This window comes from Haliotis rufescens, unplaced genomic scaffold (genome assembly GCF_023055435.1).
Source record: "Haliotis rufescens isolate VD_foot unplaced genomic scaffold, xgHalRufe1.0.p SCAF_7, whole genome shotgun sequence".
Classification (NCBI taxonomy): Eukaryota; Metazoa; Mollusca; class Gastropoda; order Lepetellida; family Haliotidae; genus Haliotis; species Haliotis rufescens.
This window is the reverse complement of record NW_025964361.1, coordinates 23214767-23242384: the sequence shown is the minus strand read 5'-3', so window position 1 is coordinate 23242384 and position 27618 is coordinate 23214767. Positions and strand designations below refer to the sequence as shown.

Genomic DNA, 27618 nt, shown 5'->3' with positions numbered 1-27618 from the left:
CATCGAAACAAGGTAACAATTCAAACATATTTCGGCCAAATCCAACTATTTTAATTTGTGGAAAAGGTTTCAAGCCGCAGATATGTCTACTGATCCAGCTTGGCTAGGCCTCGTGCCCTCGCAAAATTGTTTCGAAATTTATATCTCCAAAGTTGCCAAAACTTATAAAATGCCTTAGCTACGTCACATTTAGACACTGATTTTCAGTATATAAGAAATATATGGTAGCAATTATTCCTGTAGTTTATCCAGATTCCCGATGGTTAATTCTGACTCGATCGCCGAATGACGAGAACGACGCCATGTTTGTTTATAAACAGTGAAAGTAGTCCTACTTGACCATTGATATTTGCATCTCTATCCGCATATGACCCCAACGGATATCGTTTTTATCCGTTGGCTTTATCCTGCCGAGAAACCTACCCATTCTATGATAAACATTATTATCTATTCTAATCTTGGAATGAGGAGTAGCCAATGGTCAAAGTGTTGCCAATTTCTGATAGAAGCAAAACAACCTTTCCACAATCATATTAGAAATCTCGGTTAAGTGTTCAATGGGTGACCTGTTTCTGTGTGAATGTAAATAAATACGACAAAACCATTTCTATAATCATAAAAAATGTCTGCCAAATGCAAAGTACATTGTGCGATTCCGACTGTATCAGAAATATGGGTTTATGAATAACATAATAATAGTCATGATGCTTAAAGGTGAGCGTATCCTGCATCATACTTGTCACCCGTGACAAATGCATGCAAAGGCAAGTCAAGAGTTCACCTGAACAATACGGTTACATATGGTAATGTCAAAATAGGGAATTGCAACGGACAAAAATTTTGGTAATTGATGCGTCAAATTTGAATTTGAATGTTGTAAACCTGATCAAAGAAAGTTTGAGCAAGACGCTCTTTGACATATTCTTAGATTGTGCATGCTCATTTGTATCAAAATTGTGAACTGTACACACCAAAGGCTGGAGCTGCTGGAATATTCCTCGACATAAAGGGAAAGTGGACTATCGGAAAGTTGAAGTCATCCCTCTAGTCAAGAATCTCGTGGTGACATTTGCACAGAACCAAATATGAAACGGTTTATTAACTGGTATCCTTTATGTGGGTAAATCAGTGGGAGGGCATAGGCTTTTTTACTTTTATTAAACGATATCAGATTATAGATATACCTGAAGCTTAACTCAAACCTCTTGGCCAAATTCCCTTGTTTTGCTTGTGCCAATCTTTGATGAAATCCCCATTATAAAGAAACAGATCAACAAGGAGGCATTCTTGTCCATGGAAATGCATACTTCTTGCCTAAATGCCCTATCCTCAAACACAGGAAGGCAAGGCAAGTGTTTACAAACATGGGGACATATATATGGTTTGCACCTTTGCATTGATATTACTTGTTGATTGCTAAAAGACCCATAAACCTTATATTCACCTACTCAGCTTTACTTGACATAATTTTCTATTATATTTGGTCCTGTTAACAAACAGTTAGATTGAGACTGCTTCATGCAAGTCAATAACAACTGATGCATATACTAGTATATGTTTCAATAAGTTAAATGGCTATGACTGATGCTAATTTTTGAATGTCGTACTTTAGCAGCCATTTATCATTTAAGTAATTCGAGAAGCCTTCGTAAACGCAAGGTGTTGTTCGGTTTAAGTGCAAGGATCTGAAGGTAATAGTTCAAAGAATGACAGACAAAGCGAAATAGCATAGCTTTCCTTCGTGTTAAGTACTGATTGAGACGAGAAAAGGAGCTGATATATCTTCTTTGTCAACAGTATTAAGTATTCTTTAAGGGGTGCGAAAAGAAATAGAATTGAGTTGACATTTGAACCGATGCTCTGCCAAACTACAAATACGATACTGATCTTTTCTTCACTTCATGTGCCAATCATCCCCATAAGTAAATTGAAAGACATCAAAAACACAACACCCCAACACACCCGAAACATTTCACGTGGACTATGCAAGTCTTCCGTGCACGTGGGTAGGATCATTCTTCATTTTGACACTTTAGTGATAGGTCGTCAAATCGCTCAGAGCCATTATTATTGATGATTTTCAACCGTATTATGTAACTCTCAACGCTTGCTTTAATGGACCGGCCATTTGATATGCAGGGGATCTGGGGTGTTAAGGAATAAAATAGATTGTCCCTGAAAAGTCTTGAAAAATTATAATTCTTCAGACCTGGTTTTACAGCTGAAGCTAAAGAAATATCTCATCTCGATACAAGGCCACTCCTTAGGATATCAAATAGTCGATCCCTAATGCTGTAGTTTTGACCAGATTAAGAACGCGTCGTCTACAACGTGGTGAACGCCGAATGGCTATTGGCATGCTTCAAACTGTTAGAACACAACGAGAGGTAGCCAGTATGTTCAACGTGTCTCAGTCGTGATTTGCAGACTTTGGAATAGGTTTCTGCAGACACAAAACGTTAATAATCCGATTCGTACCCGGTGAGCTACATTGTAGGTCAACAACACAAGTCCAGGAGTAATTAATGAGACACCGGGCTTTACGACATCGAGCCAAAACATTCAATCAAATATCTGTTCACTTGAGCCAGGCCACCAGAGTTAAAGTTACTGACCAGACCACAAATCGGCTGTAGGCTCGTCGACCACGTGTTGTAGAACCGTTAACAAATCGACATATGCTGGCCAGACGCTAATTAATGGTGTTCAGATCGTGGAAATTGGGGAAATCGCCGACGCTCTGGTGTAATGTTTTCAGATGAGACCAGATTCGCGCTGGGCCTTCTGTATAGGCGTGGACTTGTTTGGATATATCCTAACGTCATGTGAACGTCCACGAAAATCAACATGACAGATCTGGAGGTTGGGTCTGTGTAGATTTTGAGCAGGGTCACTATGATTGCCAGAAGGCCACCGCATTTGTCCATGGAAGGGTCACTAGACAGTACTACTGAGACAACTTACTGGCGACAATAGTTGAGCTGTTTGCGCCATGCTGGTGCACATGCTGGTCGGGAGACGTGTAGGCCAATGTCAAAGGCCGCCCACTATGTCAGCCGAACAGGGTCAGGCGATACAAAAGGTGTGGACAAGACTCAAATTGTCATTGGGAGATTGATTCAAACCATGCCACGCTGTATAATCAACCCTTTTTTATCAACTATTTGTTGTTTGGTTGTTCGTCTTTCTTGGGTGTTTGCACCCTCACAATACCCCGCACACATGTCCTGTTGATTGTCAATTTACAGCTGGTCATTCCCTTTACTTATCTATCCAATACCATCAGTTAACGTACTCCTGCGATCATCTATGAGTTTCAAATGTTTCATACTTTCTTCGAGAGTATACTTCCATGCCGAATGCCAGGGAATTGAAATAGGGACTTTTTTTTACAAATTATGTCAACAAATGTGCTAAGTCCAGAATGCGTTTAATGCTTCGACATATATCAGTGGGAAGTAATCATTGTGATTGTCATCCTAACTTACCTTGCTTGCTTTCGTACATTAACAATTTGGTCCTTGCGTTTATTGGCATATTAAGAAAGAATGAGCCATACAATACACAGACACACACCCACTCACATGTACGCATCCCCACAGCCCTCCACCCACACATCCCCACCAATACACATATATCCCTCCTCTATTAAGAATACAAATACCGCATTATATGACAAGGCGGCATTACAGTTCATGAATATGAAATGCGCCTGGAATCTAAGAACTATTATTGAAGCCAAAATCACATCACAAAATCACTTTTTCGTCTGATGTACTGATTTGTATCCTTTACCCTCAGCATTCTACATCAGCTTTCTATCATGAAACAATCTATTCTAATGACAAACTTCTTGTTCTGTTCAACCTTATCTATGATATAATCATTATTATGACCCTTTCATGGCCAGATAAGCCATCAGGAACACCACATCAATTCAACATTGTATCATTTCTTCCAAGACTATCGATTGATGTTTAACATCATGGAGCAGGTTCCCAGTCTGCTCCACTTGTCTCTACCTCCCAATTATCTTCAATTATGGCTTATCATGCTTAGCACCATCATGAATCTTTCAGATGGTGAGTGCTCGTTTAACCGTACATTACTCACTATCACAGGACATATTGCTGCCCTATTTTGTCTGCACGACAGGTTCGAACACAAGATGTAATCAAACCAATCCACTTAAACAGCTCCCGGTAGTAGGACAATGACGTATTGGTATACTCCTTGATCTGTGAATGTAGTGGAAGACCGAGTACTTCCTTTAATGATAGAATAGTCGCTATATAACAATGATATATGCGTTGAATTTGTGAAAAAACGGTGTAAGAAGGTCTTTGTGCTGTTAAATAATTAAATCAGCAGATGGACAACCCTAGTATAGAGACGGCTCTTGTTCCCACAACTAAGTTGATGAATTTCTAGCACATTTACATCCGCCTGTGATGGGTAGTGTACGCAACGGCCGCTCTCAGTGTAGCTCGGCGTTTTTACTGTTTCTAAAGCAGAGTCATATGGGAGGCGTGTGGGAATGACAACGGAAGTGAAGGCAAGAAGTAGGCATCCCATGGCAGTAATTGTGCTTCCCTTCTTACTGATCTGTTTCTTTATGCAAATCTGTCGACATTTCTTTTGGGACTGGCAAAATCTAAACAAGGTAATTTGGCCAGGAAGTAAACTGGGCGGCAAAAGAAAGAATAGGCCGAGTTCCATGATCGATAAAAAAATAACAAGAAGAGGTTTTGTTGTGAATTATAATCTAATCTACGGAAAGGTAACAAATGATTAATCAACCACAGTTTGAATGAAATTGTGCAATCACAGGTAATGTAAGCTCAAGGTAAACAATGGTGGGGTAAGAAATTTCATTTTCAAAAGTTGTCTGAAATGTCACCAAAACATTGTCAGACACACTACAAGTTTATTGTCGACACAGTTGCCTTCAATAGCGTGTATGACCTCCAGCTGCCTCAATGCATACTGTGATACGCCGCCTCATCGATGACGTCAGTTGCCACTCGTCTCTCAGGGCCTGCTGCAATTCTTGTCTGTTGACGGGAGGCTGACGGCGTGTTCTAATCTGTCTGTCAAGATGGTCCCACAGTTGTTCAATAGGATTCATATCGGGTGAGTGGGCAGGCCAGGGCAAAACTTTAACGTTCTGCTGGTTTGGACAGTTCCGAGTCAGTCTTGCAGTATGGGGCCTGGCATTGTCGTTGTGAAACAATGTCCCCTGCTGTTGGTTTTGTAAGAACGGAAGCACAACTTGCTGCAACACTTGGTCTCTGTACTGCACAGCGTTCAGGTTTCCCTGTATAATCACCAAATCAATCTTCTGATCTCAACAAATACCGCCCCACACCATGACACCTCCCCCGCCGAATGGATGGACCTCTCGAAAACACGCCGGAGCCAAACGTTCCACTCTGCGTCGTAAACTCTGCCGTAATTTCGAAACAAGTTAAACCGACTTTCATCACTAAACAGCACTCGACGCCAATTTCTCACTTGCCAGCGTTGAACCTGCCTCGCCCATCGGAGTCTCAGGTGTCGATGTTGAGCAGTCAGTGCCATTCCTCGGAAAGGACGATACGCTCGGATTCCAGCAGCACGAAGTCGTCGTAGTACTGTACGTTGGCTGATGGGATGTCCCAACGCTGTTGCTGCTGTCGCCGTCGCCGTTACGAATCTGTTTCGCTGGTGAATGAGCCGTATCTGACCGTCTTCCAGTGGTGTTGTCACTCGGGGTCGTCCGGTTCTAGGGCTGTCCTGTGTCCTCACTGTCTGCCTGCACCGTTCAATCAGCCTGGCTACTGTAAATTGGTGTAACCTTCTGGTAATTTGGACCGGGTGAGGTGTTTTGGTACCAGTTCCAGGGCAGTCATATTCCCAATACCCACTTTCCACTAGTTATCGATGTTTTTAAGAAAATTACAAATTGCCAACCTATACTTTCTTTTGCCCCTTAGTTTACATATAATGTCAAGTTCTTGAAAGAACACATTTGGGTAAAAATCCTTGTTTACCAATTCTTACTACTTTTGTCTCGATGTGATATCACGTAATCAACATGATGGTATTATTCATTGCTGAATGCTAGATGTTGTTCAAAGAAAAAGCTCATATTCGAAATGTTCCAAAACAACTTTATGTGTAAATAACTCATGCAAACCAGAAATGTAGCGATATCCGCCATTCATGGTCGTGAGTAGACTGAGATGAAGTCGTCCCCGTGAAAAAGAAGACTTTCTGCTGGTTATTAGTATTCATTTGAAAGCCATCGCCTCACAGCTCATGGTGTCGCGGTGAGCAACCCCGTGGAATTCCGGGGTATAATAGGTCATCAGTAACCCATGCTTGCCATACGAGGCGACCTAATGAACTGGGTGATCAGACTCGATGCATGTCATCGTGTGCCGATGGCTGGGGATGTTACTCGCAATATCAATAACTGGTTTGTCTGGTCCAGGCTAGATCAGCTGGAAATTGCTAGGTGCCGCCACAAACAAACGATTAAACCAAACAAATAATTGATCATATCATGACGGCCATTTACGTTCCATAAAAAGACGAACGAATGAAGGAGACAAGAAAACACACTTCATGCCAACTATTCATTATCTTAATAAAACTGAAGGAAATCTAATCCACTTGGTTTAGATTTATGAGGGTGATTAGAAAAAACACAGTGTGTTGTAAATACGGATCAATCTGATACTGTCAAAAAACTTTCTTTATTAAATCAAGTGGCACAATTGGAATACATTGGTGATGTAAATATTCCCCATTATCACGTTACATGCTGGAAATACCAATCGATCGAATGGAGTAACAGATTGATGTTCCCCTTTATGCAAAACATCTGTATTATATATTGTAATGTTGGGATTAATCTGCTCGTGTAATGCAGGATTTAAAGAGCGCATAATGACTACAGTTCTTATGAAGTAACTTAGAACAGAATAAATCGTGGCAAAACCAGTTCCTTATCCAATAGCAATCTCTGCATAAAGCAAAGTCGATTGAACGATTCCGACTATATCATTGGCATGTGTTTAGGAAACACTATGAAATAGCGATGATAACAGGTTTTTTGCGAACAGATGAGCGTATCCTACCCCATCGGTGACACCCGTCACAAACAGGCAAGTCAATTGTTCATCTGAAAAAACAGGGGAACATATGGTACAAGTCAAAATAGGGAATTGCATTGGACATAATTTTTGTCACTGATGCTTTCAATTTCAAAATGTCCTCAACATGTCCAGCATAAAACGTTTTGAAAGCTTTACTGAGGCCTTAAATGTTGTAACCTTGATCGGGGGCACGGGTGGCCCAGTCGTCTAAGGCGCCGCGATTCGCTGTGCAGAGTTGCGTCCCTTGTGCACGCCAGAAACCTATGATTGTGGGTTTGAATCCCGGTACGCCCCAAATATGCTTCCTGGTTTGCCACTACCATACCAGTGCTCGTGAGGTTCAGCAAAGTGGTAAACGTCTGACACCTGCATCACTTCGGGCTTTCCTCATTAAGCTGACACGCCGTGATATTACTGGAATACTGTTAAAAGCGGCGTTGATCCCAACTCACTCACTCACTGTAACCTTGATCAAACAACTTCTGAGCAAAATCATATAACGCACACAAAAAATTGAAAAAATAATCAGGCGACGAAAATGATTAATAACAAGAATTTGCGCATTGACTGATTTTAATTCATTATAATGGCCAAATACTGTTGTTAGGTTGAGTACAATTGAAACTGCAACATCAAATACGTACTATAAATTGTATAGTATACAGTCAATTCCAAATCAGGCCACGCATGAATCATAAATTCTATAGCAGCGATATAAATATTAAAGAAGTTCAAACAATCTCCCCATATTTTGACGCCCTTTTTTTCTCAATTCTTTCTCAATGTGATTATATTCCCGCGTTGATCCACTTCTGTTGTGAACATCAAACATGTTCACATTGTTTTCCCCCTTTTCCCAAGCTGTGAGAAGAGCGGGCACAACAAGAAAAAGATCGCTCTCTCAGGGGATCTGTAATCTGCAGGAAGGAAATCGACGTCTAGCAAATTCTTTTATATTGTGGAGCTTGCCAGCATCCTTGGCCACAGATCTATTCAATCACCACTGTTGCCATTTTATGTGTAATTCACTGTTCCAAATTCCCGGTCTTCAGCACAAACACCTGCCCAAAGACTTGGTTCATTTTCAATTTAAATAATTGTTATATATACAATCACCAAAAATAGGACGTGGTTCCAATTTCGATCTTGTAAAACATTCATGCAATTTTGGCTGGTGTGGTTGTAGACGCATGGAGATGATTGCTTTCGAGTGTTAAGATTTCAATTAAGGACTGGTGCACAAAACCAAACGGCAAATCCTACAGCCCACAAATCCTTGTACGCACTGTCAACTAGTGTCATCATGCCCCGACGGCATGTGTCCATTGTTCACCTTGTCATCTCGTGTTCGACATGATCAGGTCTAGATTTGGTTACAAGCAGCTGAAATATTCCGATAGCGGTGTTAGTGAGTGAGTCAGTGATGTTTGATTACATCACTGCAGTCTGTAAAGAACCAAGACCAAATCCATGTTCAAATGCATATCACATCACTGCAGTCTGTAAAGTCGTAAGGGGCGACTAACGGGATCGGGTGGTCAGGCTCGCTGATGATGATGCATGTCATCGATTCCAATTATGCGGATCGATGCTCTTGATGCCAATCACTTGATTGTCTGGTCCAGACTCGATTATTTACAGACCGCCGTCATATAGCTGGAATACTGCTGAGTGCGGCGTTAAACAACAAACAAGATCCATGTACAAATGTATATCAACGCGTATATCAATGTGTATCAATGTGGTCAACGTGTTTGGGAAACGGTGACACAGTCCAGGTCAGACACTGTAACCACTCGGTCGAGATGTCACTGGAACAACTACCTAGAGATAATAGAGCCCCCCTGTCGAGCTGAGTCAGACACTATATTTCAAGGGTTACAACCAAGCCCATTTAATGACAGTACATTCGCAACGACTATTCCCAAGCGTACATAAGCCTACATCTGCAGTCTTTCTAAGAAGCTTATAAGCTATTTTTTCTTGAACTGATATAAGTATTGCTCTATTTTATCAACAGTTAAGTTTAACGAGACAACTGATACAACTATTGTGAGGGGATTGACTGACTGTAAGCATCTTACATCCATTTATAGTAGAGGTAGCAACCAGAAAGCCTGAAAAGAATCAGTACTTAAAAAGATGAAATACCTTTCGCGTTGAGTAATGTTTGGTGTCTACAAGATTTCGGTTTTGAATAGTTGACATATTTTTTAGGTGCTTCGTCATGGTCGGTTAAGATCTACAAAACACAAAAATAATAGATATTCTTGGTCCTATTACATAATCATAACTGATATCTGAATCTGAGCTGAATGATCCCACTTCGGGTTCAAATCTGGATAGAACATTATCCGTACAACAAACCTGACAATGAGTATGATTAGAGTACTTCAAGTAACATCGGTGTAAACACACAAGGTGTTGTTTTTCGGCAGCATTCTGTTTCGTGTATTCTGTGTTCAGCTTAACCATTTATCTCCTTCCGTAACAACCAATTATATCTTTTCGTAACAACCATTTTTCTCCTCCCGTTACAACAATTATCTCCTTCCGTAACAAATCAATTATCTCCTCCCGTAACAACAATTATCTCCTTCCGTAACAACAATTATCTCCTTCCATAACAACCAATTATTTTCTTTCGTAACAACCAATTATCTCCTCCCGTAACAACAATTATCTCCTTCCGTAACAACAATTATCTCCTTCCATAACAACCAATTATTTTCTTCCGTAACAACCAATTATCTCCTCCCGTAACAACAAATATCTCCTTCCGTAACAACAAGTATCTCCTTCCATAACAACCAATTATTTTCTTCCGTAACAACCAATTATCTCCTCCCGTAACAAACCATTTGTCGACCACAAGCATTGAGCGATGGTAGCAAAAACACTACGATCGCTTGAAGGACCAGATCATGGTGTTCCGCAATGTCTTATCACCTTCAGCACACATGTGCACACATGAGCTGTTTCATAGTAGAACTTACTCAAAGCATAACCAAGGCGGGTGTTGGGGTAGTCCAGTGGTTAACGCCGAGGACCCGGGTTCGATTTCCCTCATGGGAACGATCTGTGAAGCCGATGCTTGTGTCCTCCGCTGCGATAAACTATAGTATCTTACGTTTAAGGATTTTCTCCACTTTAATTTAAGATGACAATTTGTTTAAATCAGTAACATGTCCCCAGACTCGCACGGTACCCTGAAACAATGCCAATATGTTGACGCAGAGTGATGCCTCCTTAACCAATATCGATTGACTTTCTGATTACCTCCAGCAGTTCCATTTCCCGTTTGTAATGAAAAGGATTCCGTTGATCTTGAGTCATTTCAAACCTTGCATGTTGAATCCCACAAAAGGCATTAATTAGGACCCCTAGGGCTTATGATGAATCGACTGTCAAAAACAATGCCATCAGCCTTTGCTTATGTCATTTGTATCCAGGACGTAGCTGATGCATGTGGATGTCGGTACCTGATCACGTCCCGTAATAGACATTCACTACGGCAGTAACACGTATATTGCATCCTGTGCTCTTCTAATAACACTTCAGTGAGTCTGTTACTTATTATTACCAAGGAAATGGGGAATATTGGCAACGCGCTAATGTAACTCAACCTAATTGATATTGATATAGGTGATGTACAGCTGCAGTGAGGAGCGGAGAAGTACAACCAGATTGAGTGAGTGAGTTACTTTCCAGGACTATTCTTCTTGTATCATGAGTGCCGGTATGTAACGAGTGGCCAGGGAAACGAGTGGTCAATTACATGGGCATGACCCACGCCGTAGGGTTACGTTGACACACAATCTGTCACACATTGTGACTATCCGATCCTCATCAGTGAAACCACACTGGAAGCATGGGATACTTCATCTTCCCGAGGCAAGGGAGTTAACTGACTATAAAATTCCAGTTTCCACCCTTGCCAAACTAGGCTGGTATAATGGAGTTACAGTTTGGCTGGATTAACGAGTCTATGCATAGTCCAATCAAAATCGCGCAATGAACTCGAAATCCGGTTCGTAAACAATCATGCAGATTTCGGTCGATTCCACTATTGGCAAAGCATTTGCACCGACAACTCAGTTTCAACAGATATTTTCCCAAATCTGTTCATGTTTTTAACCAAGGTGTTCATGTGATTTGAAGCCCTTCGCGATGTTAAATCCGTTTTATCACAATATAGATCTTGATTATCGATCAGATCGTCTTGACTAGGCACCGCCATTGTGTTTGAAGCAAATGCAAATGCAAGAGATACGAGGGTTGGAAATGATTGGTCCATAGGAGAGGCATAGAAGAGACATAACTCGTAATATCCACTGGTGGCACTACGATCGGGCCCAGGAACTCCAGCCTAGTTCGGCAAGGGAGGAAACTGGATTTTTAGAGTCAGTTAACTCTCTTGCCTCGGGAAGATGGGCATAATTGGACAATGTGCCCTTTAATCCCCGTAAGATATAAGTGTATAGGATCGAGGAAGGATTTCTATTTTGTTCTGTGACACGCACTTCACCTCAGGACGTCTCCCTTGATGATGAAGCACGGATCGCCCCTGTTCTGAATGGTGCAGGATCCGCTGGATCCGTATCGCGTCGTGCTATTGTGCATACTCCATCATCCACCCACTCTACACTCACTCACCCACTCAACACCCTCCTTACCACTCATTCACTCACTCACTCTGTTGGGTAAATATATTTTGTGAAAATACGTTCCATACACTTTTTCAATGAAACCAAAATATAATGTTAGCATTGACTGTTTACATATTGCATTTGGAAACAGATCCTCAACAACAGTGAACGTATATGTAAGTGTGTCTATGTTTCCGCATGGTAAAATAAGTAACGAAATACACAGAAACACGTACATAGTAGCCTCTTCAGTTTTCTCTAGAGCATCGCTCTGGTACTAATTGTGTTTATATTTGTTGATCGCGATCACCTCAATTTGAATATGCTAGGTCGTCGTTGAGAGTGACTAAACCCCAGAGACATTTCTCGAGTTTATTTATTCAGAGGATCGTCTCGTGGTGTTTTGTGAGGCGCAAACGAGCTTGAGGCTGCTCACCTAAACCATCGGCAAACAGTTCGTTCGGGTGAACCTTCACGTCTCGGAAGGTATTTTAGATTATCATGTAATGGGTAGGTTTCTCGGCAGGATAAAGCCAACGGATAAAAACGATATCCCTTGGGGTCATATGCGGATAGAGATGCAAATATCAAAGGTCAAGTAGGACTACTTTCAATGTTTATAAACAAACATGGCGTGGCCACAAGGGGGCGTCATGGTCAGTACCTGGTCACACCACCTCTTGCAGCCGTCACTGCTCGACACCTCCTTGGCACAGATTGCACAAGTTTTCGGATTTTTTCGTGGGGAATTCTTCGCCATTCCTCCTGTAAGACGATGGCGAGTTGTGCCAGTGTGTGGGGACGCTGGTGACGTTGACGGACGCGTCGATCAAGTTCGTCCCACAAATGTTCAATCGGGTTGAGATCAGGCGATTTGGACGGCCATGGAAGGACATTGATGCTCTCATTAACAAGGAAATTAACTGTTGCACGTGCTGTGTGGGGCCGAGCGTTGTCATGTTGAAACAGCTCCCTCTGGCGGTCCAAAGTTGGGAGGAGGTGAGGACGCAGAATTTGGTCTATGTATCGGTTAAGATTGCCCTGGACAACAACTTACTGTGATCTACCCGTGTAGGATATTGCTCCCCACACCATGACACTCCCTCCACCAAATCGGTCCACCTGTCGAACGCAGTTCGGCGCAAAACGTTCATGTCGACGTCCGTATACACGTTGTCTTCCATCCCGTCGCTGAAGAAGAAAACGTGACTCATCGCTGAACTAAACGCGTTGCCAGTTCCTGAGATACGTACTCCGTTGTACTCTGTTGCACCACCGGACACGTCGTTGACGGTGTAGACGTCGCAAGACAAGTCCAATTTTTGGTCGTCTCGCTCGAATTCCCACTTCCCTCAGACGATTTCTGATGGTTTGGTCGGAAATTCTTCGCATACCAGGCACTTGTCCTGCAGTGCCCGTTGCTGAAGCAAATCGATTCCGTAGGTGATGCAACCGGATGTACCGATATTGAGCAGGGGTGGTCACTCTTGGTCTTCCACTTCTGGGATGATCTTGAGTCGAATTAGTGCGGGTATATTGATCCCATAGTCGATATATGGTGCCTTGGTGAACGTTGAAGTGTCTTGCAACGGCAGACTGGGACTCCCGTGCTTCCAAACGTCCAATGGCGATATTTCGGTCAGCTGCAGTTAATATTGGCATTTTTCGATCTCCGTTCACGTCAGAAAATTCGTAAAGAACTGATGAATTTTGTATGGTCTTTTATAGTCAGTGTCTCTACTCTTGTTTCCAACACTTCACACGTGCATTGTGTTGAAAACTTTTTCTAAAAGCAATTTCCGTGCATCCTTTGATAAACGTTTACAAAAAAACATTTTAAGATGTGTTTGCGCGCAATGCACAACAAACATGAGATGATTAACGGGAATCAAACATAAGAATTATCTTTATGACGAATGCTAGGAAAAACAAATCTAATTGGAATTCTCAAAACATCTATGCGTTTCTTTTTTGGAAGAGTTTATTCCTAATGCAGGATATTTACCATCCCCAAACACACTCACGTGATAACCTCTTTGTATCCAATCTCGTCATGTTTGACTTATTTAAAGTAATTTAAAGTAGTAAAAGAGTATGATTATGGAAAATAATTTAGTATAATAATATAAGGGATAACAACACACAAGGTGTGTGTTTGAGTATGATATAATGATTATGACAACAACTACAACAACGATATAATAATAATCATAATAATAATAATAATAATCATCATCATAATATGCACCTTTGCACACATTTATTTGTCTGATGATCCTTTTGTGAAACATGTCATGACTTATTATGAAAACAAGGCCTTCCGCAATTTTCTTAAACGAAACAAGGATGTAGGCCATAATCTCAATGTCAATGTTGATTTTGTTGATGGTTTTGTATAACTGGACGGAACAGAAATGAGTGTCAACCAAGCGAAGTGCCATATCAAATCGCCTCAGACTCAGTTTTCCAGGGAGAGGCTTTCGGAACGACCACTGCATCGTGTAATTGTGCAGAGTGTTGAGAAGGTAAGCAGCCTTGCAGAGTCTTTCGCTAGGATGAAGTCGCCTGGCCTGAAAAGTAAAATAGAAGGCTTTCTGGTTGCTGCTCAGGACCCGTCACTTACCACCCCAACCCATCAATGTGTGATTTTGCATCAGAATGTAAATATGAGAAATTATACAATGAATTTAATGAGACTGTTCAACACCTTGCCAGTAGTTGCCTAGCTATGGCACAAACACAGTTTCTTAGGCGACATGATGGAGTGGCTCGATCCTGTTATTACCGTCTTCGCTATGCTGGTGGTTTTGAGACAGTGGTCATCTATGGTACGACCCAGAATACGTAGAGCGTTTCATTTAATATGATAAATACAAAATTCTTTGGAATATGCCCTTATACAGCGTCAGACCTATCTAGGCCAACAAACCTGATCTTGTCCTTTTTCATAAATCTAATGAAATATTTTACTTCATTTGATTCTGTACCTATTGACATTAATGTGATTGACAAGATCTAGGAGAAACATGGCAAATGTGCGGACCTCGCTTTCGAAATCTCAAGCTTATATCCCAAGTACCAATTGTCCGACCCCCCCGTTGTTCTCGGTGCCTTTAAGGGCTGCGTGTGGAGGGAACAAGGGCCCGCAGCTGATGATGTCACTGTGCCAAACCCTCTTTGCTGCGTTATTTTTTCTTAATCTGTAAATAATAATTAAGCAATAACGATATTATATATACATTATCGCACACGTGTGACCCGTGAAGATTCGGGGTAGAATAGGTCTTCAGCAACCCATGCTTGCCGTAAAAGGCGACTATGCTTGTCGTGAAAGGCGACTGACGGGATCGGGTGGTCTGGCTCGCTGACTTGGTTGATGCATGTCATCGGTCCCAATTGCGTGGATCGATGCTCATAATGTCATTCACTGGATTGTCTGGTCCAGACTCGATTATTTATAGACCGCCCTCATATAGCTGGAATATTACTGAGTGCGGCGTAAAACAACAAACAAACAAACAAACCGCACACGTGTTTCTGTGCTGATAATATTCTTCAGCTTCCCATCAGTGCAGTGACCCTTGCTGTAAGATATAGATGTGCACTACCACGCCCAAGTTCACCGAGTAATCTTATTCAATCTTCCCCGTTCTAGGATGGAGTTCAAAGTCATCACAAATTCAAATTTAACGGAAATTGTGTTGACGAAGTCGATACATCTGCAAGTCTCTAAAGAATTTGCGCTCCGATGCACACTGCACTTTTTGAAACAGAAATATTCCCTTAGCATAGTATTTATCTATTCAAAATCCTATTGATTTTTGCTTGACGACATCGACTATCACTCCAAAGAGGCTTAACACATGTTGCTTTCTCTGTGACACGGTTCAAAAGTGAAATCGTAAAAGATACTCCTGAAAACGGCATCCCATTAGATCCTTCCGTGGTCAACAATAGGCTACTTTCAGCTCTAATGTACATATGATTCAGTAACGGTAAAATAAATGCCTCGGTTGGTCGCCAGTTCTTATACTTCCGCCAAATCCACATCTTATTAGGTGCAAATAAACCACTATGTCACGAGATGCGACGAATAGGCTGCATCTGCCCATGAAGTGAAAAGCCCTAGCTCCAATTCTCCATAGGCCGGTTTGACTGCTGATCGTGCGAGTCAGCCTTCTCCGTCCTCATAGGGAAACGTTCTTCTAGTGAGTTAGCGATCAATATTTCTGCCATGCGGCTGTAGCAGTAGCGAACACAGTGTTTAACCATAGACATCATACTAAAGACGCTGGACGCACCAAGGTAAGCTTATCTATTAGCTTATTTGGCGTTAATTGTTTTGACTCCTGTAACCCCCACACTGCCGTAATAGATATTACGCCTGCCTGTCATTGATATGACCTATATATGCCGTGGTGTTGGATGCATGGTCTGAATGTGGTGATCCTGGATACAGTTGACGTTTCTGGAGTGAGTAGCGTTGAGTGTTGGGGATTGGTACACTTTGGGCTGGATCGGGGGGACGGGGGCTGGTGTTTTGTTGCTGCTGTGGCGAGGCAGTCAGTGGTGTTTAATGATGTGAGTGGATGTCATTGTGATTCTCGTCAGGTAGACTGTGAAATGCGTATGTTGGGTGTACACGTGGCCTTTGTTAAATTGACAAAAGGAAACTCCAGCTATGTTAGCATTTGGACATTGACCATGTTTGTTTTTTTCTTTCGATAAGTAAATTTTAAGGCTAGTTTCAGGCTAGAACTCCTGTTAGAATATACACATGGCAGCATTGACATTACAAATGAAACACACCATGTTAAATCTACAGTGTGATACAAAAACAACATCAGCCATTCTATTCGTGAGAATGTTGTACACACAGGCAACAATGTTTACACAGTGATATCCAAGTTCACGTGCGGAATTTGAATGCATCTAATAGTGTATTTTCATATGGTTCATGACGACATACGAACTCGTCGTTTGTACTTACCATACCGACATGAGATTTCACTATCAATAGCTTGATACATTTCAAAAATGTTTGACATAGATAACAATGTATACGCAGATATCCGTAAATGATGAATCGTGAATTATTTCACAGAAGTGTAACTATACATTTGTCTCAGCTACCTGTGGTTCACAAACGTCTGCCAAAGAAAGCCTGCATAATGGCATTACAAATTTATAAGGAAACATCACCATCGGAGCCTATATTGATATTCCTGAAGTACTTGCGTTAGTTCCCCTGTACAATTAGGAAATAACAACACTGCATTGATTACTGACGGACGTCTTCTATAGTTTATTACAAATGTTTGTATGTAATTTCGGAGCATTGTCTTCACGATGAAGGCTTGAATCGATAATCACGACACTGAGTAATCCACGGTAGCGCCAATCAGCGGAACAGTTGCGGTTGCATTGGTTACATACGGTATACACTCTCAGACGGCGTGGCCTTTGCGTAGTTCTTGCTCATATAACATGAATTTAACCTTTGTTTGATTTCTAGGGGATACAGTTGTGGCTGTTGTTAATACAAGCCTTCCTTGTAAATAACGAAAGCACCCATGAACGTAAAGTGTAAGTAATATTTTCTTTAAATCGTGTCAGAATCCTAAGGAGACTGCCTTCCCAGTTTATGTAAAGGTTTACGTGAATAAGAAATGTATATATTGATATTTGTTCGTTCAATGGCACGAAGAACATAAAGGGAACACGCATGATTTTGAAATGACACGACGAAGTGAAATTACTATTTTCTTACAAGTAACAACTTACATTTCAAGGTGCAATCTCAGTATAACCTATGGTCTATGAAGTCTTTTATAACGCACTGCATTGCTCTCCCCTAAAATCAAAACAATTAATTTTCCTAATGCTGATGAAATAGACCTAGCTAGAGCTGGCTAGAATTGCTTTTGTATAAATCTAGATTGGTTTTGTTTTCATAAAATGCATATATTCCTCAGTCATGGCGCAGGACTAGGTATAGCCTTCATACATGGAAGACAAAGCGTGACGGGGACACATGACTAGGTATAGCCTTCATACATGGAAGACAAAGCGTGACGGGGACACAGGACTAGGTATAGTCTTCATACATGGAAGACAAAGCGTGACGGGGACACAGGACTAGGTATAGCCTTCATACATGGAAGACAAAGCGTGACGGGGACACAGGACTAGGTATAGCCTTCATACATGGAAGACAAAGCGTGACGGGGACACATGACTAGGTATAGTCTTCATACATGGAAGACAAAGCGTGACGGGGACACATGACTAGGTATAGTCTTCATACATGGAAGACAAAGCGTGACGGGGACACAGGACTAGGTATAGTCTTCATACATGGAAGACAAAGCGTGACGGGGACACAGGACTAGGTATAGCCTTCATACATGGAAGACAAAGCGTGACGGGGACACAGGACTACGTATAGTCTTCATACATGGAAGACAAAGCGTGACGGGGACACATGACTAGGTATAGTCTTCATACATGGAAGACAAAGCGTGACGGGGACACAGGACTAGGTATAGCCTTCATACATGGAAGACAAAGCGTGACGGGGACACATGACTAGGTATAGTCTTCATACATGGAAGACAAAGCGTGACGGGGACACAGGACTAGGTATAGCCTTCATACATGGAAGACAAAGCGTGACGGGGACACAGGACTAGGTATAGCCTTCATACATGGAAGACAAAGCGTGACGGGGACACAGGAGTAGGTATAATAAGGGTATATGTCGTGGACTTACAATACAACAACACTAAATATACAGGAAAGACTTATATAGGTCAAAATGGATGTATTTAGATGTTTTAGGAAGCGGTTTCCTATTATTAAACATGTGTTTTGAATGAAGCTGATTTGTTAACAAATGTAAACCAAACTGTCGCTCAGTCTAGCCGCACCTATTTCCTCGTGTCAGAAGTCCAAATCCTGCAAGTTCAAGAAAGCGTCTTAGCACATGTTTCTGAGATCGCATTGACTTAAAATAGGCGAAGTGGATGTGTATTTAAAACGTAAGCAGTTATGGTTGCTAGAGTACAACGTGTGTGGTGTATTTGCACAGATATTCGCAATGTGTGCAGGCCATACACTCTGAACCTAATCAGGGTGTATGTGCCCTGTATTCATATCTACTTTTTAATTGTTGACATATAAAATAGGCGAAGTGGATTTGTATTTAAAACGTAAGCAGTTATGGTTGCTAGAGTACAACGTGTGTGGTGTATTTGCACAGATATTCGCAATGTGTGCAGGCCATACACTCTGAACCTAATCAGGGTGTATGTGCCCTGTATTCAAATCTACTTTTTAATTGACTTGTGTGACACTGAATATGAAATAAAGGCGACAAACAATTTCCATAATTATAAGAAACATCTTCTGAAAGCAGTGTATTTATAGGTAATAAAAGGTAATTATCAACTGCTGGACATGTTCAACAGTTGGGAGACTAAAATTTACAATGTATAACGAAACGAGACCGAGCGAGTTGAAACGACCTTTTGTGTAGGATGATATGGTATTGCCATTAAATATATTAGATGCACTTTCATGTGTTTCAATTTAGATATCTTCGATTTTTCGTGATAGTTTCCCATTCATCTTCAAACTGTCAAAGAAATGGCTTGTAAATAGTCGTCTTCAATATAGTGTATCCATCACTAACCATCATCAGTAACGACATCTTCTCATAGTCTTACATGTTGGATTGTTTCCTGACAACTTGTTTCAACTGTAATCAATATATGATCTATGCAAATTCCCCTCTCCATCTTTAAAAAATGGTTTAATCAATAATCTCACAAGAATCCCACGGCCTGTTATTGAGGCTCAACTTTTCTATATAGACCAAGTATTTCAAAGGTATAGGCATCTGATCTCCAATTATCCTCTTGTCCTAGGTGTATGTCAGCTAGTTAATGTAAAGAAAAGCGAAAAGAACCATTTCCATAATCATAAGAAGTCTATGCCAACAACAGAGGCTATTGCACGATTCCGACCACATCATACGAATGTATTCATCAGTCAGGTGCCAGGTGGTACAAATCAGGTGGCACAAATACAATGGCAAGGACATTGTTCACATGGAAATGGGAATTGCACCAGACATTAGTTTTGTCACTGATGTTTCAAATTTGGAAAGGTCCCCAAGAGTCGTGTGAAGTCTTTGTAGAAAGATCATGCTCGATTGTGTCTCAAAGGTTGTAAAACGTAGACACCAGTGGCTGGAGCTGCTGCTCGACACAAAGGGAAAGTTGACAGTTTGATTCTCGACGGATTTACGCATTTGGAGATGCTAAATAGAAACCGGGTTCCCTTCTTCAGCTGTTGGTTTTACGTATATTTAGAATGCAGTCAGGTGAGCAACTGTGCAAAGCCACATTTCCTTCATTGAAAGTTATGTAAATTAAACATAGTCTTAGCTTTATTGTGTGGATGACATGGCACGAAAGAAACAAAATAATTGTCAAATATAGTTAATAAAAAGTTACTGGATTTGATTGAATGTTTGCCGCAGGCCATTCACGATGTAATAAGGTTAATTACAGAAACATTGTACACAAGAATAAAGGTAATAATTCAAGCACAAGATGCGCTTGATGCATGGTGCCAAGTCCCAGTTTGTTAAGTGTTTACTTTGTACGTTAATGCCTTTTGTGATTTCCCTGCAAGCTAATTCTGGAAACTGGGACAACAGTACGACGTTTCGATCTCTTTTCAGGTTGCTGTAGGTTGGTCGTTGCGACAATAAATCAGCTCTGACTATATATTATCCGTGGTACTTATTATCCGATAAAGCACACATACTTTCCCAAGGTGCTTATCACAATGACGCGGATCTACCATTGCGGACTATTGCTGCAGCGTCCAGTGTGGCGATTCCGTCCAAGCTGCTCATTTGATAAGTAGTAAACGTCATAGGGACTCTCTGACTTTCCCCTCAAGCCCTCGTGATATAAGTGAAATATTGGTTAGTGTTCAATTCCAGTACAAACTCGTGGTAACCCAAATCATCCAAAATTAATAAAGAACAATTCGACTGCTACTACTACCACCTTTCTGGTAATATAGATTCACGCGTGTAATTAATTAACTTATCGTAATTGCTTCGCTATCAGCATTGAAATTACTACCGTTTTTTAATCTAACAAAACCCTTTTCAAATTCCTAAGAAATATTTACCAAAAACAGAGTCGACTGTACGGAGTCGTAAATCGCTGTATCAGAATCCAATGATTATTGGTTCGAATCCTGGATTCGCCCTAATTATGATTCCTTAATTCTCAGCACCATACCCGGGTTTCACAAATTGGTAAACGTCTAAGAATCCTTTCGAATTTTTCCCAACATTAAATGAAACTGACGACCTATGGTAAAATCAAATATTGTTCAAAACGGTGTTAAATTAATCACTCACCCATATTCACTATTTGGACCACACTCTGGGTATCATGCGAGAAACGACATAAGACTTATCATGCATCTCGTGAATATATATGTTCCTACTTTTCATAAACTGTTTAATAAGTAAAAAACATATAGTTTATTATGCATTAATTATGTGCACCTATCTCCGCTTAACAACATAACTGGAACTGATAAATCCCCCAGCAGACTGGTCACGCCTCATTTGAACACAATATAGTGTTCAGGTGTCCCTGGCAATGCTTGGTTGGCAATGTATGAATAAATTATAGCACCAGGATAAAACCTCTACCAGCTATCTGTTCATGTTCAGTATAGTCATCTTGCACCAAACATGGACTTATTGACATTAACGATGCTAATAGACGTCCACAGTTCTCGAAGGCCTTGTGTTGTGGTTTATGTATGCTATGGAACTGTACCCACGCGTGACCTCACAGTCGTAATTGGGTCTGACGCGTACGGACGTTTCACGATAAGTGTTCCATCAGTCAAGGAAATTAAGTTCATTCAAATTTTTACTGGAGTTACGAACATCGACTGCGTGGTGTACCTGGACATGAGCTCCGATGAAAGGAGACATACAAATTATACCTTGGCATTTCAGAATCCTGCATTCGGATTGGTCCGGTATCGAAGCTACGTATGAATGACATTAGACCTCGTGACCTTTTATTTGTAAACAAATCCTCGACCATGCTTCTACCTCCAGCAATGTTACACATTACGATCCGGGTTCGAATATGCCGTAAAAGGCGATTATATTTGTTGTAAGAGGCGACTAACGGGATCGCTCGCTCAGATGGTTGGTGCATGTCATCGTATCCCAATTGCGTGGATCGATGCTCATGATACCAATCACTGCATTGTCTGGTACAGACTCGATTATTTACAGTCCGCCGTTATACAACTGGAATATAGCTGAGTGCGGCGGAGAACAACAAACAAACAATCTGGAGATGTCTCCAACAAAGATATTACTTCAAGCTCTCCTCCCACATGAAGTTGAAACACCGTGACATCAGTGACATGATGTTGAAAGTGGCGTTAGACCCAACTCTCTCACTCTCAGGTGAGCATGTCCTGTCCCTTCGGTAACACCTGTGATCCATTGAAGGAGGAAGTCATATACACTTACACAAGAATTGAATTCGACAGCTGTCAATGGCAAGGATACTTATATTACCCTTCGGGGGAATTTGGGAATGAGGTCATACTGAAACTGTGACAGGTCTCTTGGCTAAATTGGCCAAATTGGCACTTGTGTGAAGTGTACTCTGTGAGGACAAGTGCTTGGGGATTTTTGCTTGATAGAAGGAAACAGATGGTATTGGAAACATAAACGCAATCTTCCTGCATTGTATTTTCTCTGTGCAAAGTTTTTATGCGAAACTGAAGCCCTAGATTATTTGATTTCTGTCTAATGGATAAGCTATCGATACGTACTCTGTTAGTTTGATGTTATTGATAGAGATCTAGATTAGGGCAAATTTAACTTTACATACAGGTTAACAAGGAAGAAATGTTAATGCACATACATAGAGAACGTCGCCCGAGTGTCTCTTGGTGTCATATATATACACATAGTGTATATAACACAAGTCTCTGATGTTTGTATCTGTGTGTTAAACCTTTTTTGACGAGTACGGACGTATCAAGAGCCACAAGGATTAGATTCTGTTGATCATCCCAAATGATCCTTCCAACAGTTGTACACAGTAGTTATCAGTGTGACAAGTACAGCTAATTTGAAGGATAAGTGTTGCCATTTGATTGTAATGTCATGATAACAATGGTTGCAAAGAATTATGACGCAACTTCAACAAATCTGTATCTCCTAGGAGGCATCGTTTGATCTCCTGTACCTGGTTATTCCTATTTTGTGTTTTAATCTACCGTGGACACCGTTAACTTCAACATCTGTTTCTAAATCAACATGCCAGGGGTATTTGGGTTTGAATTTGTGATGACAATATTTTATTTTCCATCTTCTTGAGTCAGTCAGGCGAAGAGAGACACAAATACGAAACATAAACATAAAACACACACCTACATACATGTTGCTACACTTGAATGCCGACATGTAAACACACCGAACAAGTCCACTGCTGATTTGGCACATAACATCATCACAACAAACCAATACAACTATGTGTCTAGTAGCAGAATCTCGCTTACTTTAGATGATTTAGTTCGATTAATTCGCCCGGACTTACAGCTTGCATTTAGCGAAGCATGGATACAGATACACCAAATTGTATCCCAATCTAATTTTCTCTTTGTTGCTTTCAGAAACAAGATTTAATGGTGCATATATTTGCATATAAGTTTAATTTCCCATTCAACATCAATACGTGAAAGGGTTTGGACACGGACAGATTCCGTTACAAGTTTATGTCATCTAATTTTATTGTTCACCTAATACAGAACAATCATCCAAGAGCACTGGGTGCAATTATCGTCATTGTAGCGTCTTAACTAACATATCACGAAATATGTTTTCTTTAAAGAGCATTTCTGTGTAAAGGAAGTGGGATGAGAGCACGACAAGAAGGACATATTTCCTAATGGGTTGTAGGGGACAATGTGAGTGGTATTGATCAGTATTTACATCACCATTTGCCGTTACAGAATGATGGAAATCATAGTGTAAGCCTGGACATAGGCTATTGCTGACGCCAGTCCAGGTAATGACATCGACATTCATGCTCCTTGTGCCATGATACCGCTTGTTTATCACACGTCAAGTGATCTCTAAGTAATTATGTCTGTTGCATGCGATGCTTCAATGAGCTTGGCTGTCGTTTCGTACCCTTCATAGTAGCGGTGCGCGTTTCAGGCTGAGATTTGAGTGACGAAAAACCGAACCACTTTCTCTCAGGGTTGCTGAATGCTGCCTAACGAATAGTTAGTCCCGAGACATCGAGTCCCGTGACACCAAGGCTTCACAGTTTCAAAGGTTGGTTTTCTGCTATGTTGCTTTGATTGTTGTTTAACGCTGCCCGCAGCATTATTCCAACTTTGTGTCTTCAATATTCGAGTCATAGGACAGGTCATTTTCAGTTTTCGGGTTCAGATAGTATTTTGACCAGTTCTAAGATATTTCTGGGCGGTGGGTAGCCCACTATTTATTGCATAAGTTCGTGACGCATATGGTCCGGTTTGACTCCCACGTACAATGTATGCATGTGGAATATTGCTAAAAGCAGCGAAAAGCCAGACTCATGTTCATAGGTTTCATCAAAATGAAATAGGATAGTGGTGGGCGGGGATGGGCGGGTTTTTGTTGGGGTGGTTGGGGAGGCAAAAGAATGAATGACAGGGATGAGGAATAATATTTTATCCCTGGGCTTACCTGCGACGACGAAGGCGATTTGATGCAGTTTTGTGTTGTTGCAAGTTTGAAATATCGATGGTAGGCATCACATATTGTGCCATTGTTTTAGTAGCATGAATACAATTTGTTGAATCTCAAATTTTATTTTGCCTAACCACATATTTCCAATTCCAAAAAGCCATTTACGTGGCATCAGTATGGTTGATAGAACAACTAGTATTGCTCCATCAGTGGTAGGTTGAAACCATATTCTACATGTATGCAGCCCATGGTCTCAGTGGATGTTTAAACGATCTCAGTCCACTCATTCTTAAGTATAACCTCGACAGAAGGCGTATATTGCACCCAAGGGAAATTACTCGGTAAGTCTACCAGAGGGCTGCTGTAGTTCAGAACTACACGTGGGCATTCAAATTGAAGATACCTTAACGGCGTAAAAAGAAAAACGTATTGTGGTAAAGACACAGTTATAATAAAATCACGTCGAACCTTTTGAATCTTATGACGGTTCCGATGTCATTGAATTGCCAAGAAATGGAATCCGGATTCAGTTAACATGGATTAGAGGATGTTATCGCCAAATGTAATCACTCGCCCGGATGGTAAAATCCTGTTGAACCAGAATCCAATAAGGCATCCTTCTCACATCTGACAATTCGACAAAGTTTCCTTCTTATGACTGAAGCCGGGGAATGGTCAGTGGACCGTTTATGCCATCAGGCGTTATTTGCGCAAAAAAACGGAGATGGAGATGCTAAGCTCATTGGCTGTTGTACAGTTTACATGCATTTGATTGGCTACGGTTTCTGATTGGTTCAAAAAGCCAAACCGGAAGTATTTCTCAGCTAACATAATAACACAGAATCTAACGCGAGTTGGCGACGTCACAACCTCGGTGTCATAGTGCGGGATGTCAGTGATAGTACGACGGAAAATCAGTTGTCAGTCAATTCAGTTCTTAAGACAATTTTCTGAAAACTGGAATCATAAACGAATTATATTGACGGCGCTTGTAACACCAGATGTTCACGAAAAGGGTAAGCATTTATTCCGCACCTCCTCCTCTTGTCCTCTTTCTTCTCGTCAGTTTTAAGGGGGCAAAGCTGAGGTGTATTGGCACTCCTTGTAAATTTTATTGGAAGATGCCCCATCCTTTGTTCCATACATAATTATGTATCAGTAGGAAAGTAGCAATTAACTGTTTCCATAAGACAATGTTTGATATTGTAACTAATTAATAACAACGTTTAGAGCCAGACGGACGATACACGCGGAACATGGAAACTATACTGCCACCATCTGGACCTGCATCGTAAATGTATATGAAGCCTCTTGGTGACAGATGTTATTTATCTGTATGAAGTTCATAAAAATGATCTTGAATTACATGTAATACTGTTGTAATTAATTGCTGTATTGACGAATGCACTTATTAAAAAACCCAGGACAGTTGACAAGTATAATTAGTAACGTCAGTGGCAGCCTATGGTGGGTCGCCCTTGTGTACATAGATTCCTGGATGTGACATGAATGGCAATCAATATTCGTGAGATGAAATGTTTCGAAAAATGTACAATTATCCAAAGAGCTGTACCTTTTTGTGTCAATTATCTCTTCACAAAGAACATAGCAAAGAAAAACAAAATGTACTTTTGATACGCGATTGTTTCCATAAACAACACTGGCGTACATACATATAATCTTCATACATGACCAGACCGCCTCCGTGGTCTCGTGGTAGAGCGTCCGCCCGGAGAGCGGAAGGTCCGGGGTTCGATCCCAAGCCGCGTCATACCAAAAGACGTTAAAAGATGGTACTTGTTGTTACCCTGTCTGGCGCTCGGCATTAAGGGGCTAAAACAAGGACTGGTTGGCTCGGAGTCAGTATACTGTGTCTGAGTGGGATATTCATGTTAAACTGCGGCATGGTATCTCAGTGAGCTAGCACTATAAATCGGCATCAGTCAGGGCTAGTACAAGCAGCCACACACACACACACACACGTACATGCACGTCGCTATAATCTTGTGCAATAATCTTTAGCGCGACGTTAAAGCCAATTTCACCTCACCTCACCGTGAAACAAGAGTGTCAGCCTTGCAAAATGCTGTACATGGATAAGGTAACTGATAAATTACGAAAATAGCAACAGGATTTAAGTTAGAACACGAGGACCTGGAGTCTAATCGTTGAAATGGTTAGTTTGAGTCAGCGCGGACCAGGGTCAAACCTATTTAAATCATGACCAACATTCAAAGAGCCTCAGCATCTAATGTTTGAACAGCAATTGTGTTGAAAACCGTAACTAAAGGACTTTCAAAAACTCTTTGCTTAGCTATAAGAACACTCGGGTTATGAAATACAATCCCGGGGCAAGTATACACTTCATATTGCACCAACGTGTGCAAATTTATCAATCACATAAATATCGGCAATGTTGATGAGCCAATTATGAACTAGCATAGACCTGATCAGGAAAGGAGCAACGAAATAAAGAAATCACAAATGTCCGTGTTCAGAAACGATTAACTATTAGCCTTGATGTCAGTAAATATACTATAAACAATGTTGATTCCATATGTTTTCTTCCATTTCGCTCCGTCAAGATCCGGGTTACAATTGGTCGACAGCAAACCGTATTTGTTGTAAGAGGCGACTAACGGGATCGAGTGGTCAGGATCGCTGATTTGGTTGACGCATGTCATTGTATCCCAATTGCGTAGATCGATGCCCATGATATCAATAGCTGGATTGTCTTTATTATTATTATTTACAGACCGCCGTCATTCAGCAAACAAGCAAACAAACAAAACATGCCGCCATGGCAGTAGATTACATTTGTTAGCCTTCCGTACGCCCTCCTGTTGGCGTCACACGTTTTGAGGGAAATTATTCTCTCACGAAGGTGAATAAAAGGAAATAAAGAATATTGCGAAGTGGTGTTCAACTAATAATTCAGTTAGTTTATGCACAGTCAATGATAAAAGAGCCATGGTTTCAGAAACTAGAGTTCCATTGATCTATATGCAAATGTGTT

At 41.1% G+C, this 27618-nt stretch overlaps 1 protein-coding gene across 6 annotated transcripts in view; it reads left to right on the top strand.

Annotated features, from left to right (window-relative positions):
* Positions 1-15946: 15946 nt before the first annotated feature.
* Positions 15947-27618, top strand: part of LOC124137454 (glycine receptor subunit alpha-2-like) — an 86178-nt gene continuing 74506 nt past the window's right edge. For 2 of the 6 annotated variants that reach the window (XM_048387750.1, XM_046503740.2), the window contains exon 1: positions 25467-25618. The gene's annotated coding sequence lies outside the window, so the exon portion shown is untranslated. Of the gene's footprint in view, positions 16097-16244; positions 16265-17356; positions 17378-24179; positions 24204-25466; positions 25619-27618 lie in introns of those variants that run through there. The other 4 variants (XM_046503739.2, XM_046503743.2, XM_046503741.2 and 1 more) reach the window with 4 other exon arrangements.